We start from the raw sequence: 14,517 nt of genomic DNA on the forward strand, positions 1-14,517 counted from the left end.
AAACATCTCCACAAATTGATGAGGACCAAGTATGCAAATGGCCAACACTGTAGGGGCATATTATCCAAACCACTACACTGCTTGTGTGCATTGACTAGTCCCTGAAGTTCTCTAGGGAACCATTCCTCCCATTCATGGTGACCAGCCTGATACCTGTCCTTAATTCTGCATTTAGAGACCATCTGGTTTGAGGGAAAGCTTGGTGACTCATATTCTAGTTATCTTGAAAGTACTCTTGTCAAGTTAATAGCGGCCCAAAAGGTGAATGCTGACAAAGTACAATGGTTATGTGATATCGTCTTGAAACACGATTTGAATAGGTAAAATAACGCCCAGTGGATTAGTAAAACAAAGATGCATACACTTGTGAAGTCTCCAGAGAAACTGGCTATTAGGTCAGAACCCTCGTGATCTATTTAACTTCATGGTATAATCAGGTAGTTTACAAAAGAAGGGGCCTGTCCAGAGGAGCAGGGTGCTGAGGATATGCCTTTGCAGATGGTATCATGCCCAGGTCTCTTCTTCTGTTTTTCTTCGGACACCATCATATAAACTGTTCCTCTCTGAAGTTAACTTTTCTGGGAGTTTTCCTGACTGAGCAGGATTTGGAATATGAGCAGAGAACAGGATTCAGAATATGAGCAGAGATCAGGTGGAACCTGTGTAAGGAATCCCAATGAGGGTGGGGTACAGACATTGCCCCAAGTCTATCTTTGCCTACTTTGCCCGACCTGCTCTTTGCTGATTCCTCTCCCCTATCCTTCCTATGCCTCAATCTTCCTATGCCTCAATCCCTGTTAGCAGCAGGACCTGACTGGCATAGCCATTGCCACTGTTGTGCGCTCACAGAGCAGCTGATGTGTGCAGCTAGGTTCAAGGCACCATTAGAGGCATGGTGTTTCCACAGGTGTCAAATGAACAGGCTGCTGAGAAGTATGACGATGTCTTCAGATGTTAGGATAGAGAAACTAAAAGTTTTCGACAAATCTTTGCTTATGTATGCAAAGCTCAAGGTGCCTAAAAGAAACCTACATGCAGCTGTTGTATAGTTTTAGATAGCAGCAGAGACCTCAATGGTTGTCAAAGCAAGGGCTGCACTTGGGTGATGTGGCAATTCCTTGTTGCTGTGATAAAACACCACAGCCAAAAGCAACTTGTAAATGTCTCTGTCTATCTTGTTGCAGTCCTGGAGAGGAGAACCCATAATGTGAGGGAGAAGCTTGAAGCAGGCAGCCAGAACAGGAAGCTGAATGATCCACTCTCCAGCCACAGGGAGAAAAGAGTGAACTTGTAGTGCGTGGGGCTGTAAATAAAGCCTTCTCCCTCTCCCAGTGAGGTATTTGTTCCTGCAAGGCTCCATCTACCTCGAACACCCATGACCATGCCCAACAGCAGCACAAGCTGGGGTCCAGAGGGTCCATCTAACACGATATTTCCCAAAGCACCACAAGTAGCATTTTTAACGTACCCTGCATTATTTAGGAGATCTTTCCTAGAGCTGAAGGAAACACACATGTTTGTATGTTTTGCCACTAAGTCTAATGATTAGTATTTGAGACTAACATCTGAACGTCTGGTTCCCTTTTCATTAGTCCCTTTTAAGCTTATGGTTTGACTTGGTGACAATTGGCTGAACAGCAAAGCCAAATTGGATCAACAGCTGTCATCTTTACCAGATGGTTTCAGGGACCATTTTAGGGTGTTAAACACAATATGAAGCTGTTCACTGGTCTAAACAAAGATGTCACAGATGCTCAGATGACTAGCTCAGGAGCAGAGATGGTTGTTCATCTTCACTCTTCAATTTGACTGGATTAGAACCACTTAGACTGAAGCAATTTTTGAGAGTACCTGGGAGTGTATTTCCTGAGGACTAAGTGATGGGAAGAGAGTATCACTGTTGTATGGACTGGGCTCTCAGGTGGAACAAGGGGAGAAACAAACCAGAGGGTGGCCTCTTGCCCATCTGCTTCCTTGGTCCATCATGATGTGAACTGACCAAGCTGTGACCTTCAAACCCTCAATGTTGCCCTCCAGCTGTTTGTATCAAGAATCTGACACAGAAAATTGGTATCAGAAGTGGAAGCATTCCTGTAACTTTAATCTGACCATGTGTTATACTCTGAACCTAGATTGGAGGAAGTTTGAAGACTGCAGAGATGTGGGCTTAGAGAATGCCCACAATGAGGGAAGGGACATTTAGTGGGTAATTGCAATCGGAGCTTGGAAACTCTCAATACTGATTGAAACCTAGGCAGTTAACTGCTATATTTGAGGTTTCAGGGGGAATGAGAGCTCTTGAAAACCATAAAATAGAGGCAGATTCTTTGTCAGTATATTTACTATAAATAGCACTCTAGTACATGCCTCAAATTTGAGAGGCAGTTTAAAGGAGATGGAAAAAGTCAAGACTTTGAACTTTCATTCAGATTGCCAAGAGTTGTGGAGTCATGGAGGTTTCCACCCGATTTCAAAGAGAAATTTGGAATGCCAGACAATGTATAGTAGTATCAGAGTTCCATGTGATGTGGGAGTCCCCTCTGTGTGCTGTGATTGCCATTAATGAATAAAGAAACTGCTTTGGACCTATAACAGGGTAGAACTTAGCTAGGTGGGGAAAACTAGGCTGAATGCTGGGAGAAAGGGTGGAGTCAGAGACGTTATGGGGCCGCTGCCAGAGTCAGACATGCCAAAACTTTGCTGGTAAGCTACTGCCACATGGCAATACACATTTATGTAGATGGCTTAAATTAATATGTAAGAGTTAGCCATTAAGAAGCTAGAGCTAATGGGCCAAGCAGTGATTAAGATAATAGTTTCTGTGATTATTTTGGGGCTAAGCAGCCGAGAACCAACAAGTGGCCTCCTACATTCATGTGTGATAAATGAATGGGGTGAAACCTAAGCCATAATAGAGAATACAGAATGAGAGATGGCAGGGATGTGGAGTGTCTGCTGAGAAAAGCAGCCACGTAGGAGCCACCAGGAGGCTCTAATGGCATACCCATGGGAAAGAACAGCTTTCTAAGCTTGTTGGAACCTGTACATTTTAAGTACCAGGCATGAACACTGTAGAATTTAATAACTTGCCCTGCTGTGTTTTGGACTTCTTTTCATCCCAATTTTCTATGCCCTCTTCCCTCTATTTTGAAAAGCAAATGCTTATGGTACCAATTGTGCATTGGAAGCAAATTTTATTTCCTCATGAGTGCTCAGGTCCAGAGACTTTGAACTTAGTCTTAAGAGTTTAAACAAGTTTTTCAAAAGTCTGTGGGACTCATTCACAATGAGCTAAACAGGAACCTTCTGCAAGGTGTTAGGACAGAATATTACTGTCAAGAAGAGGTTTGGTGACAAATAAGGATGGGCTTGTGATAGCTGGTCATTGTCAACTAGATTATAAGTAACTTAAGGCATATCTGGCTATATTTGAGCCCACCAAGAATATTAATGGGGGAGGTTACTCATCCTGAATGAGTACACCATCTCAATGGTTGGTTAGGCCTTAATGAAATAAAAGGAAAAAGATCCCTTGCTGTGCTTCCTGACCTAATGATGCAAGCTAAACTTATTCACTATGATGGAGTGAGCCTTTTGCAACCATGAACTGAAATAAAGCATTCCTCTCTGGTCATCTATGTTGGGTGACTTTGTCATAGCAATGGAAAAGTCACTGATAGTCCTCTGGACGGTTGTGGAGACAGCCGTGGACTTTGGCCAGAACACTACATACAGGTCAGACATATGCAGGCCATGTGCATGTATAACAAGTCGTCTTTTGCTCCACCTTTCCATGAAACTGAACTGCATTGATGGCCCACCTCCCTGGTGATGTCCTACTTGTTTGGCAAGTAGCATGACTGTGTGACATGAAGGTAGTAGAAGCCAGACATGTCCTTATGTTCTTGAAGGTTAGAAGGACCCACATCTCAAGCCACTGCCATTCCTGCCCTGTAATAACATCCTGGAAACACTACATGGCCAGAATTTATTACTTTCCCGTGTACCACTACAACACACACACACACACACACATACACACACACACACATATGGTAGAGTTGAATTAGCCATCAATTACTGAGCTTAGCAAAATGCAGAGTCCACGAGTGAAGGATGAGGGCTCATGACATTGGTTATCGGTGTAAATGACCATGGGCTTCTTGGCCAGTTGAAGCAGAAGTAGTGGCTGGGTATACATTAGCCTTCTGGAGTGTGGCTTCCCAAGAGTAGCTAGCTAGTTTGTGCTTTGAGCACAGGATTTTGGAAGATGACCAAGACTCACTTATTTAATTTTTTGAATATCACATAATTTAATAAAGCTTCTGAAGGGTTTTCCTGGAGAATCAATTTATCAGATGTTGCTGTAACTTAATTACTAGGAAAAAGTTTGACAACTTCAAAGCATGTCTTGGTTCTCTAGGGTGTGGGATATCTATAAGGTACAACCAGACATGAATCCAACACAGCAATAAGTACATTCTTTCTAATATGAACTGCCTCCCCCCCACCACCTAACATATTTTTATTTAAAAGTTTCATACAGTGCACCCTGATCACTCACTTCCAATCCTTCTAGGTCCACCCTTGGATGCCCCCACACACAAAGGAAACAAACTGACAAGTCTAATTTGTGTTGACCATATACTCATTGGATGCATGGTCAAATGTGCAGTCGACAGCCCCTTAAAATTCAGTTCTTTACCATCCCATCCCCCACCAGAAATACCTGTGAAGATCATAGAGCATCTTTACCATAATTTTAAAGGATTCTCTATTGCTTCCTGTATTTTTCTTTTCTTTTTTTTTTTTTTTTTTTTAAAAGGGGGAAGAGGTTGGCACAGAAGCCTTCAGTGTCTTCTCATTCTCAGTTAAATGAGTCTTCAATCATCTATACCACTACAAAGAAAGAAAAGCCTCCTTACCGATATCCCCAGTGAGATCAGACTCCTAGCAGCTGGGCGCTGTGTGGATCACGGACTCCCAGCAGCATCTCTGGAGGCAGCATGAACCACAAGTCTTTTGAGGAAGCTTGATCCAGAAAATGAAGCACTCTTCATCTTGGATATCTTGTTTCTCAAGAGTCAAGGCAATCGCATGGTTGTGCAGCATGTCCTGGGGCAGAACCTGTGCAAGTTCAAGGCTGCTAAACACTACCACCCTCCCCTCAACACCATCTGCCCTTGCCAGTACACTGGGTACAACCATTGTTTGTAGCCTTTGGGCAGCACACAGCTTTGTGCTGTCCTCTCCCCAGGGCTCCATGCCATGGGCCTGGCCTAAGCAGCAGGACCATCCTAGCAGGTGGTGGCCAGTGGTGCATTGAGACTACTGGTGGACTGAGGACCAGCCCTACTTGGTAACAAAATGTTCCTTTGTCCACTGCAGCCACACTCCCATCTCTACCATAGGAGACCCACTGGTGGTCTTCCATCTCTATCACATTCACTGAAGTGGCAATCCAATCTGCTGTGCGTTACACAGTATATTTTTCCAATAGCGTTATATGCAAATACATATTTCAATGAATTATTAATCTGGTTTAAGGTTTCTGAAACACCATAAACACTGAACTATTGCTGAGACTCATCTTGGATATCCTATTGCTGAGACTCATCTTGGATATCCCATTGCTGAGACTCATCTTGGATATCCATTCCCAAGGTCAGGGCTTCATGTGGCTAAGCAGGGAAGTCAGAACAGGATCTCTGAGTGTTCCAGGCCATTGCAGGCCACCCTGCCCTTGGGGTTGTTTCAGGCAAAGACCACTAGCAGCCTGTGTGAAGCACTCTTCTCTCCTCAGCAGGGCTAAACACAAGGCGGCAGCAGTGGAGATTCCATGCCACGGGCCTGGTCTGCAAGCAGGGGTGACCTGTGCCTTCCAGCGGCAGAATACCTGCCCTCCAGGCAGCAGCGTGCTCCTTTGTTGCCTAGCTGCCGTGCTCCCATGCCTGCCACTTCTGCAGCACCTCTAGTTCCACTTCTCACACATGCCACTGGGGTCCGCCATCTCTTCTCCATATCTTGGAACCACATTTTCAAAGCATCTTCCATGAGACTTGCCTTCAGTTCCAGAGATAACTACATTCTGCAGTCTCTTCCTCCATGCTGGCTTTCTGCTAAGCCTCTGTGGGTCTGTCTGTGAATATATTTGTTTCATTAGTATGTCTAAGGGTCTTATAAGTACCCAGACCAGTATCATTGAGGATCATAAATCTGAGTATTCAAGGTTCTGCACCTCACCTTGGCAGGCCCACTGGTAGTGTAAATCTCCAGGTAGTACTAGTTCTAAAGCATGAAGGGACGTGGAGATCAGCTAAGCCTTGGTATAGTGAGAGGCTGGGGCAGATCATCCTATAGAGGGCATGGTTGCTTGCTTGTTTTCTCCTCAAAGCCTATTCAACCTGCTTTCTTATAGAACCCAGGAACCACAAGCACATGCCATGGATGGTATGGCCCACAGTTAGCTGGGCCAACCCATATTTGTCATCAATCAAGAAAATGCAGCACAGGCCAGTCTGGTGGGGGCATTTCCTCAGCTGAGGGTCCCTCTTCCAAAATCACTCCAGCTTGTGTCAGGGTTGCATAAAATTAGCTGGTCTACCTGGGCAAGAACCTGGCTCTAAAGAAGGGGGAGGTATTAAGTTAATAATACAACGGTTTGTAGTGCATTCATGGGTCATAAAGGTTCAACAGGGTGACTTAATGGCATCTGGATTGTAGGTCTAAAACAGGAAACCATAAGTTGGACCACATACCACAGAAACCATAAGCAAATGGAACTGATCTGAAGCGAGTAGATGGAACGCTTGTGTTCTGTCTTTGGGCTCTGCCGGACTCGTCCTCCCCACTCTTTTTGTCCTAAGCTGCTTCTGAGGGAGCCCTTCTGGAAATACCCACCATTAGCAGGCCCTTCTTCCTTGCTCCAGTAAACCCTAGCATTTGATTCTGAAAAGCCAACGTATGGGAGAAAACTAGTTAAGATGTATGTGAATAGCTTGGAAAATGCTAGGATACTAAATTTTTAACCATGCTTTTATTGAATAAACCATAGACAGCATTAAGTAGCATTATTCAATCTAACTAGCTATAGGAAAAAGGTTAGGTTGACAGCCAATGGTATAGAAACATTATAACCAAACCCAATTATAACCAAATGGATTCAATTAACATAAAATATAAATGCTAAATGCTTATATTAAAAGTGGTAACATACAACTTCTAATTTTACTCTAAGACCCTGCCTTATTTTCTTCACTATAGTCTAGTTAATAGTGCATTATTGATACCAGAACTTAGTTTTTTTACTATGATGCTGGCCACTCTGTCATCTCAAATCCCACTGGAAATATTTATCAACAGGTCCTTATGTTGCACTGGATTTTTTTTTCAAATGCCTGTGTTCAGGTCACCAGACAGCTGAAAAAAATGACACTATTTTGGCCAGTTTTCACTACAAAGTAACCTTGAGAAAGCAGGTTTCACAGATGCCAAGATGAGGCCCAACTGTGGTGACCAGACTATCGCCAAAATAGCTCAGTGGACTTGGGTAAAAGGCCTTTGCAGGCTGTGTTCAGCTCCTCCTTGTGGGTATGGACAAGTCTAATGTGTAATGGGACATTACAAGGTCCCATTCCAGATTTCTCATGGTGTGGTCATTGCTGAAGCTCTTAAAGTGGTTTCCTGCAATGATGGTTAGCTTTGACTTCTTCAAAAATGCACTTAACAGATTCCCAACTGAAAGCAAAGTGGGTGATACATTTGGTGTCTTTTGAATGGGGTCCAAAGGATTTGTTGTATCTAATGGGGAACCACTTATCTTGAAAAATAGCTATAAGACACTAAGTTTCTTCGTTTGGGGTTGGCTGACGTCCTGATGACAGGACTGTGTGCAAGCTTGGCTTCTCAGCACACGAGTAGCCTCCGTCCCAACATTCTACCTCTGATCCCCATATTAAAACTGTAGGACTGTGACCCTATGTAGCTCACAGGGTTTGGCTCCTGGCTTTGTCATCTCCCTGCAGCATAGGAGATTGCAGAATCCCAACCTACCTTGTATAATGACTTCTCTGTTCTTCCTGATCATTTTGGTAGGTCGCTTTCCCTAAGGTGATATTGAACTCATCTAAAGTGGAAAAATCTAAGACTGAGGAAATTCTATCTCAAGGCATCAAGCTCAAAATCCTTCTACCCTGAAGATAACAGGCTGTCCTGTCCTGCCCCTTGAGGATGTGATGCTCTCAGGAGAGGGACCTTAAGACAGACTTCCCTCTGAAAGGCAGACCTGACTTCTCAAGGGTCATACCGTTTACACTTCCTAAAAGAAATGCCCTAGAACTTGGTCTTGTCTGAGTCCATTTGTCAACAAGCTAGTGTTTCCAACAGACTTTGCTTGTTCTTGGGGCTTTGCAAGAGTTTTGCCGACTTCTCTTTGGATTCAGCAGGTAGATGTAAGAGCCCTGTCTAAATGCTTTTCAAGTAAGGTCCTTGTTTGGGTGTTTTATTAGACCCTTTAGGGAAATATATTGAGGGCTCTGTAGAGTTGCAGAACTTATGGAATGAACCTCCTTCCCTCCCTCCCCCACACAGTTTATTGGAATGACTTACAGGCTGCAGTACAACAATGGCTAGCTGCGACTGAAGTTCAAAGGCAAGTTGTCTTCCTGCCTCAAGATCTGGATCACACGTGTGTCCTCCATTTCTGGATTGTAGTTCATTCCAGATAAAGTCAGGTTGACAAGAGCAGTCATCATAGGAAGCCATTCCCAGTTTGGAGAATGTTCACTCACCACCTCCTGGTCCAGTGGAATGGGAGAAGTGGCCTCCTCAAGTGTATACAGGCTAATCCCAGGGACATTTGTGCTGATCTTAGAGGCCCAGATATCGCTGACTCTATTGGTGTGGGCTGAGGTTGAGGACACTGGAGTGAATACACGTGAATGTAGGGTCTGAATAATATGCAAAGATCACTGTGGAGACTTGCCTCTGCCTGGGGATTAGGAAGAACAGCTCAGGCTCCTACTTCCTGTACTAAATGTGCTTTGACTACCAAAGACATAAAGGGGTGGGGGTAGGGTCCTTCGACTGACCTTAACAAAGCCATCAGATTTCTTCCAGTGCCTCCTGTTGGTGTCTTAATTCATAGGAGCTTGCCTGAATTTCTGGCCTGACTCAAAAGAACCCAGAGCCATATTAAACCCCAGTGGGGGAAGGAAGCTCATGGAAGCAATGAGTATGACCACTCACAGAAATTTGGCATGCTGTCTTCCTCATCTACCCGACTCTAGAAGTTAACTAGAGTTCTTTCATCTCCCTTGCATTGCTTTTTGAGACAGGTTTTCACCATGTAACTCTGGCTGACCTGGAACTTGCCACTATGACCAGCATGTCCTTGAACTCGGAGATCCACCTGCATCTCCCTTTCGGTGTGTGCTACCACGGTATCCTTCAGATTACCTCGTGGCTATCTAATCCAGTTTAGTGTTGTGCTGTGAGGCGGGCAGACTTCTGCCTCAGCCTTGCCAGATGTTCTGCTGTTTTTTAGTGTCTATGGCAGAGGCCTTATTAGGAATACCATTGCCAGGTTCTCTGACAGAAACAGCAGGGGCAGAGCCAGAATGCCCGGGCTCTCCCTGGGGCTGAACAGGATGGTAAGTGTCAAATGACCCAGTCCTCCCCCTGGCCACCTGGGAGAAACACACCCACTGAGTCAGGAGTCTGTCAAAGCAGGATCTCATTTAATGGTATCAAGCAGGGACATGTGTAGGGTTGTGATGGGGGTAGAGAAGCTTGGGATGGGTTGAGGCAAAGTAAGGAACAAGGGCCAGTAATATTCTGCCACACTAGCAGTGGCTAAGCAGAGGTGGGTCTAGGGCAGGTAGCCAGAGACAGGTCTCCAAACTAACTAGGCTCAGGAAGTTATACTAGGCCTCATGTCTGGGCCTCTTGAGGCCTCAGATACCATGTGATGGGTAGGGGTGAGTCTTTAATTAAAGACAAGATGTGTAACCATTAAGGAGTTGAGGCAAAAAGATTGCCTTAAAGATCTTTTTCAAGGATCCTTTTATTGCTATTTTGTCCAAGGCTCTGTCATGCTACCTAAGTGCCTGCAGGTTCATTGGGATAACTTGATCTTTCAGTCCGCTTCTACCATATCAAGCATATAAACACCTTTCATTTCTTGCTGAATCAATAAGATAAAGCATGTCATATTTTCCTTTTTTTAGTTTTGTTTGGGAGTGATGTGGGTACCCCACAGTGAATATCAATCAGGTCAAGACATTTGTGTGGAAATGGAATCCCACCTGAGCTCAAGGGCTTTTACCTGTGGGGGCAAGCCATGATAAGTTAAGGGCAGGTCACCCAAAGGAAGTTCTTTACTTCCAACCATTATCAGCTGCCAGAGTAAAACTCTGGCCATTGAATTTAAATGGAAGCCTTAGTCTCAGTTTACCATGAGGCAATGCCTGGTTGCAGGAGGAACCACACTCTGAGATTATGACCCCCACCCAAGAACCAATCAGGGGTCTTAAAACCTCAAACCCCTCACCCCCACCTCTACTATAAAAACCCAAATCTAATTGAGCTCGGGGCTTTCCGGTTATTCCAATATGTTGGACATGTGGAGAGACCAAATTTGCAAACTTGATTTTAAATAAAGGCTCTTTGCTTTTACATATGGGATTCCATCTTCTTGCTGGCTTTTGCAGGGAATTCCCAGATTTGGGCATAACATTACCCACTGTCATCTTTTTGTCCCTATTTCCTTGTTTTGTGATCTTAAGTTTTTGTAAAATTTTGTGTGAGTGTTCATATTGGGATATTCTTGCATATGTGGGTGCCAGAGTTTGAACTTAGTTCCTCACGTCTGAGTAGAAAGCACCCTTCTGACTGAGCTATCTTCCAGCCCTGACCTTAAACTTCTCAACCTCTTGCCTCCAGTTCCTGAGCACTGGGATTGCATGCATGCACATGACAGTTTATGCAGTGCTGAAGTTCTGCTGTGCATGTTTCTGTGAGTGCACATGTGAAGGTCAGATGAGAACTGGAATCTGATCTCCTTCCAAGTGTGACCCAAGGATTAAATTCAGGATGTCAGCCTTGAAAGCGAGCCCCTTAACCTGTGGGGCCATTTTACCAGTCTAAGTTCTAGCTGCTTATTCGTCAGCTTCCTTCAGAGTCAGAAAGCATTGAACAAATTACCCCTTTTAGGACAATCTCACTTCTTCCCCATTACTCCCAAATTACTACTGATCCTTTCTCGTTTCTAGTTCCCCAATAAGTAAAAGATAATGGCTACACCCACACCCAAAGATGCTGTCTCCAACAGTGGTCTAGCTATTAAGCTGCAGATCATCATTTTCCCAAGCATCTTATGTTCAGTGGAATCTATTCATTTATAATCCAAGCATGGTATTTGGTTTCATAATTTGGGCGTATGTGACCAACATACCAGTATACTTTTCCTGAAGTCCCTGAAAAAAAGGTAGGAGAAGACATTGGTGAAGGGGCAGCCCCATGATTAAAGGAGCAATGGAGAGAGTTGAGGCTTGGTACTGTGAGAGCCAGCCATGATAAGTTAAGTCTGGGCAGGTCATCCAAAGGAAGTTTCTTTACTTCTAACCATTATCACCTGGGACTCTGGACATAGATAAATTTAAACGGAGTCTGGAGTCTTAAAAAGTTTACCCTGAGACAATGCCTGGCAGGCCAAGATTACCTGACCCCAACCCAAGAGCAGACCATTCAAAGGAAATTCCTGGCATTCCAAGAGCTGTAGATAAGAGACACCTGCCAGCACTTCACCAGGACATCCCTAGACAAATGTCAGCCTATCCAGGATCCTGAACCTCAAACTCCTCACCCCCACCTTTACTACTATAAAAACCCAATTCTAATTGAGCTTGAGACTCTCCAGATAGTCCAATATGTTGGACTTGCAGAGAGACCAAGTTTGCAAACTTGATTATAATAAAGGCTCTTTGCTTTTACATATGGGACGTGGTGTCCTTTGTTGGCTTTTGTGGGGACCATCAGATTTGGGCATAACAGTACCATGTGGCAGTGTTAGCATCCCTGAAGAAAGTCCAAGAGACTGTTAACGCTGGGACTCCTCTGAAACTGGGATTTGCCTTTTGTCAATGCTAGGCCCATGGAAAAATCAGGACAGCAGCTGTGAAGGGCTGGCCTTGAGTCTAAGAAACAAGCTCCATGTGGTGTGAATGGCAGAGACAGAGGTGCCACGGCCAGTCCCTTGTGAGTCCTAGAAATCTGACCCTGACTTCTGACTTCACACTGTAGATTTTGGTTTTGCTTTGATTGTGACTGTGCCCCAGCTATGCCTTCTTTGAGTAAGAATGTGGAAAAATTATTTTACAGGACCCCACAGTTGAGACACTTGGAGCTGAGAGATGGTGGCACATGCTTTTAGTCCCAGCACTCAGACAGAGGCAGGGAACCTCTGTTCAAGGCCAGCTTGTTCTACATAGTGAGATCTGTACAGCCAGGGCTACACAGAGAAACTCTGCCTTTAGGAAAAAAGACTTGGAAATTTTACAGTCTCTGGATATTTTAGAGATGACTTTGGATATCATAGATACATGTAACTTTAAAGATTTAACTTTTTTAAAGACTTGGAATTTTTAAGCTGGAACGGTTAATGTTAATATTAATATGATACCTTGGGGACAAGAAATGAAAGGCTCTGATTTAATAGTGTTTACATGTCATGTTAACAAGGGCCAATTGGGAAGAGGGAACCTCAAATGAGAGAGTGCTCTCAGAAAGATTGGTCTGTAGGCAGGCCTGGAGTACATTTTCTTGATGAGGGAGGGTGCAGCACACTGGACTTGGATTGCTGAGCCAAGGTACTATGAGAAGTCAGACTGAGCAAGACATTAAATTAGCACTCCTCTGTGACCTTTACCACAAGTCCTGCCCTGGTTCCTCTAGTGATGGGGCGGTACCATGAGGATTATAAACTGAAATAAATGCCTTATTCCCCAAGTTGCTTTTGATCATAGGCTTTCTGTTGCTATTAAGACTGGTGCACACCTTTAATCCCAGCACTTGGATGCAGAGGCAGGCAGATCTGAGTTTTGAAGCCAGCCTGGTCTTAAGAGTGTTTGGTCAGGATCTCCCAAGAGCATATCATACAATGGTCTTAAGTCACCTGTTTTGATTGCTAAGGAGGGGCATAATCCACTGTACACTCCTAGTAGCTACTGCCAATCATGTAAGGTTTTAAGATGAGAGGTGTCAATAGTTATTTTTTTGGTTTAATTCCATCCATGACCAATTGGTACCCAAGGTACCCAAGGAGCTTGCATTTGGACCTTCTCAGGAGCTATGATCAGCCCCACCTTCTCCAAATCCTGTTGCATTTGAGTATAAGCCTTGAGCAGTTGATCTTGATCAGGCTCTGCTATTAATAAATCATCCATATAATGAACAACATATAACTGGAAACTGACAGCAGACAGGCTCCAAGGCAGCAGCAACATTAAGTTTGACATATGGTAGGACTATTTGCCATGTCCTGTAGGAGTACAATCCAATGGAATTGCAAAGCTGGTTCTTTAAAATTAACTGAAGGAGGGGGCTAACTGAAGCAAAACGAGAGCAATTCTGTTTGGCTAGAGGAATAGTAAAAAAGCAATCCTTTAAATCCACTATAATTTAAATCCACATACCCCAGGGTATGGCTGAAGGGAAGGGCAATCCCTGCTGAAGAGGACCCATAGGCTGCATCACCTCATTGATGGCCCTAAGGTCCTGTAATAGTCTCAATTTTCCAGATTTCTTAATGATAAATATGGTTGTGTATTCCAAGGGGAAATAGAGGGGACAATGTGCCCAGCCTGCAGCTAATCTTGGACCAAGGCATGAGCAACCTGATTTCTCTTGAATCGGGGGTCACTGCTCCACCCAAACTGGATCGTCAGATTTCCAAGTTGGGGCAGGCTTGGAAACAGTGACCCTAACTAAAAATGGCCTAGACTGCTTCGGTCTCCCATCAGTCTGGTAATTTATCTGGTGTCACTGGTTGCAACTGGCCCTGCTGATGTTTTCCCAGACCCTCTGTCCTTGTCTCCATCCCAGTTGCTGCATAACTTGGGATGCTGGTGGTGGTGTTGTGGGCTTTCCAAGCTTAGGTAGCCATGGTCACCATCTGAAGATATATGGCAGGATCAAGCACAATTTGATTGACCAAGTCAGCATAAGCTCGCATGTCTAGATTGTGCTGTGCTTGTCCCACTTGCACATTTAACCTAGCCATTTGAAAACAACTTTCTTTATTCCCCCTCCACAATAAGTAATCTCCCAATAGTACCACACAGCATAACTGGCCAATCACTAAGTGTAAGGTTCAATGCTGCCAAAGACTCTACCATGGCAAGAGTAAATGGGGCCTGAGAACCGTATACTGCCATGACCTCTTTCAATTGCTTCATCTCCTTAAGGCTCAAGGCCACATGTTGTATCGGCATCTGTCCTGGATTGTTAGGATCAGATACC

This window comes from Alexandromys fortis, unplaced genomic scaffold, assembly GCF_014885135.2.
Source record: "Alexandromys fortis isolate MF-2015 unplaced genomic scaffold, M_Fortis_MF-2015_v1.1 scaffold_121, whole genome shotgun sequence".
Lineage (NCBI taxonomy): Eukaryota > Metazoa > Chordata > Mammalia > Rodentia > Cricetidae > Alexandromys > Alexandromys fortis.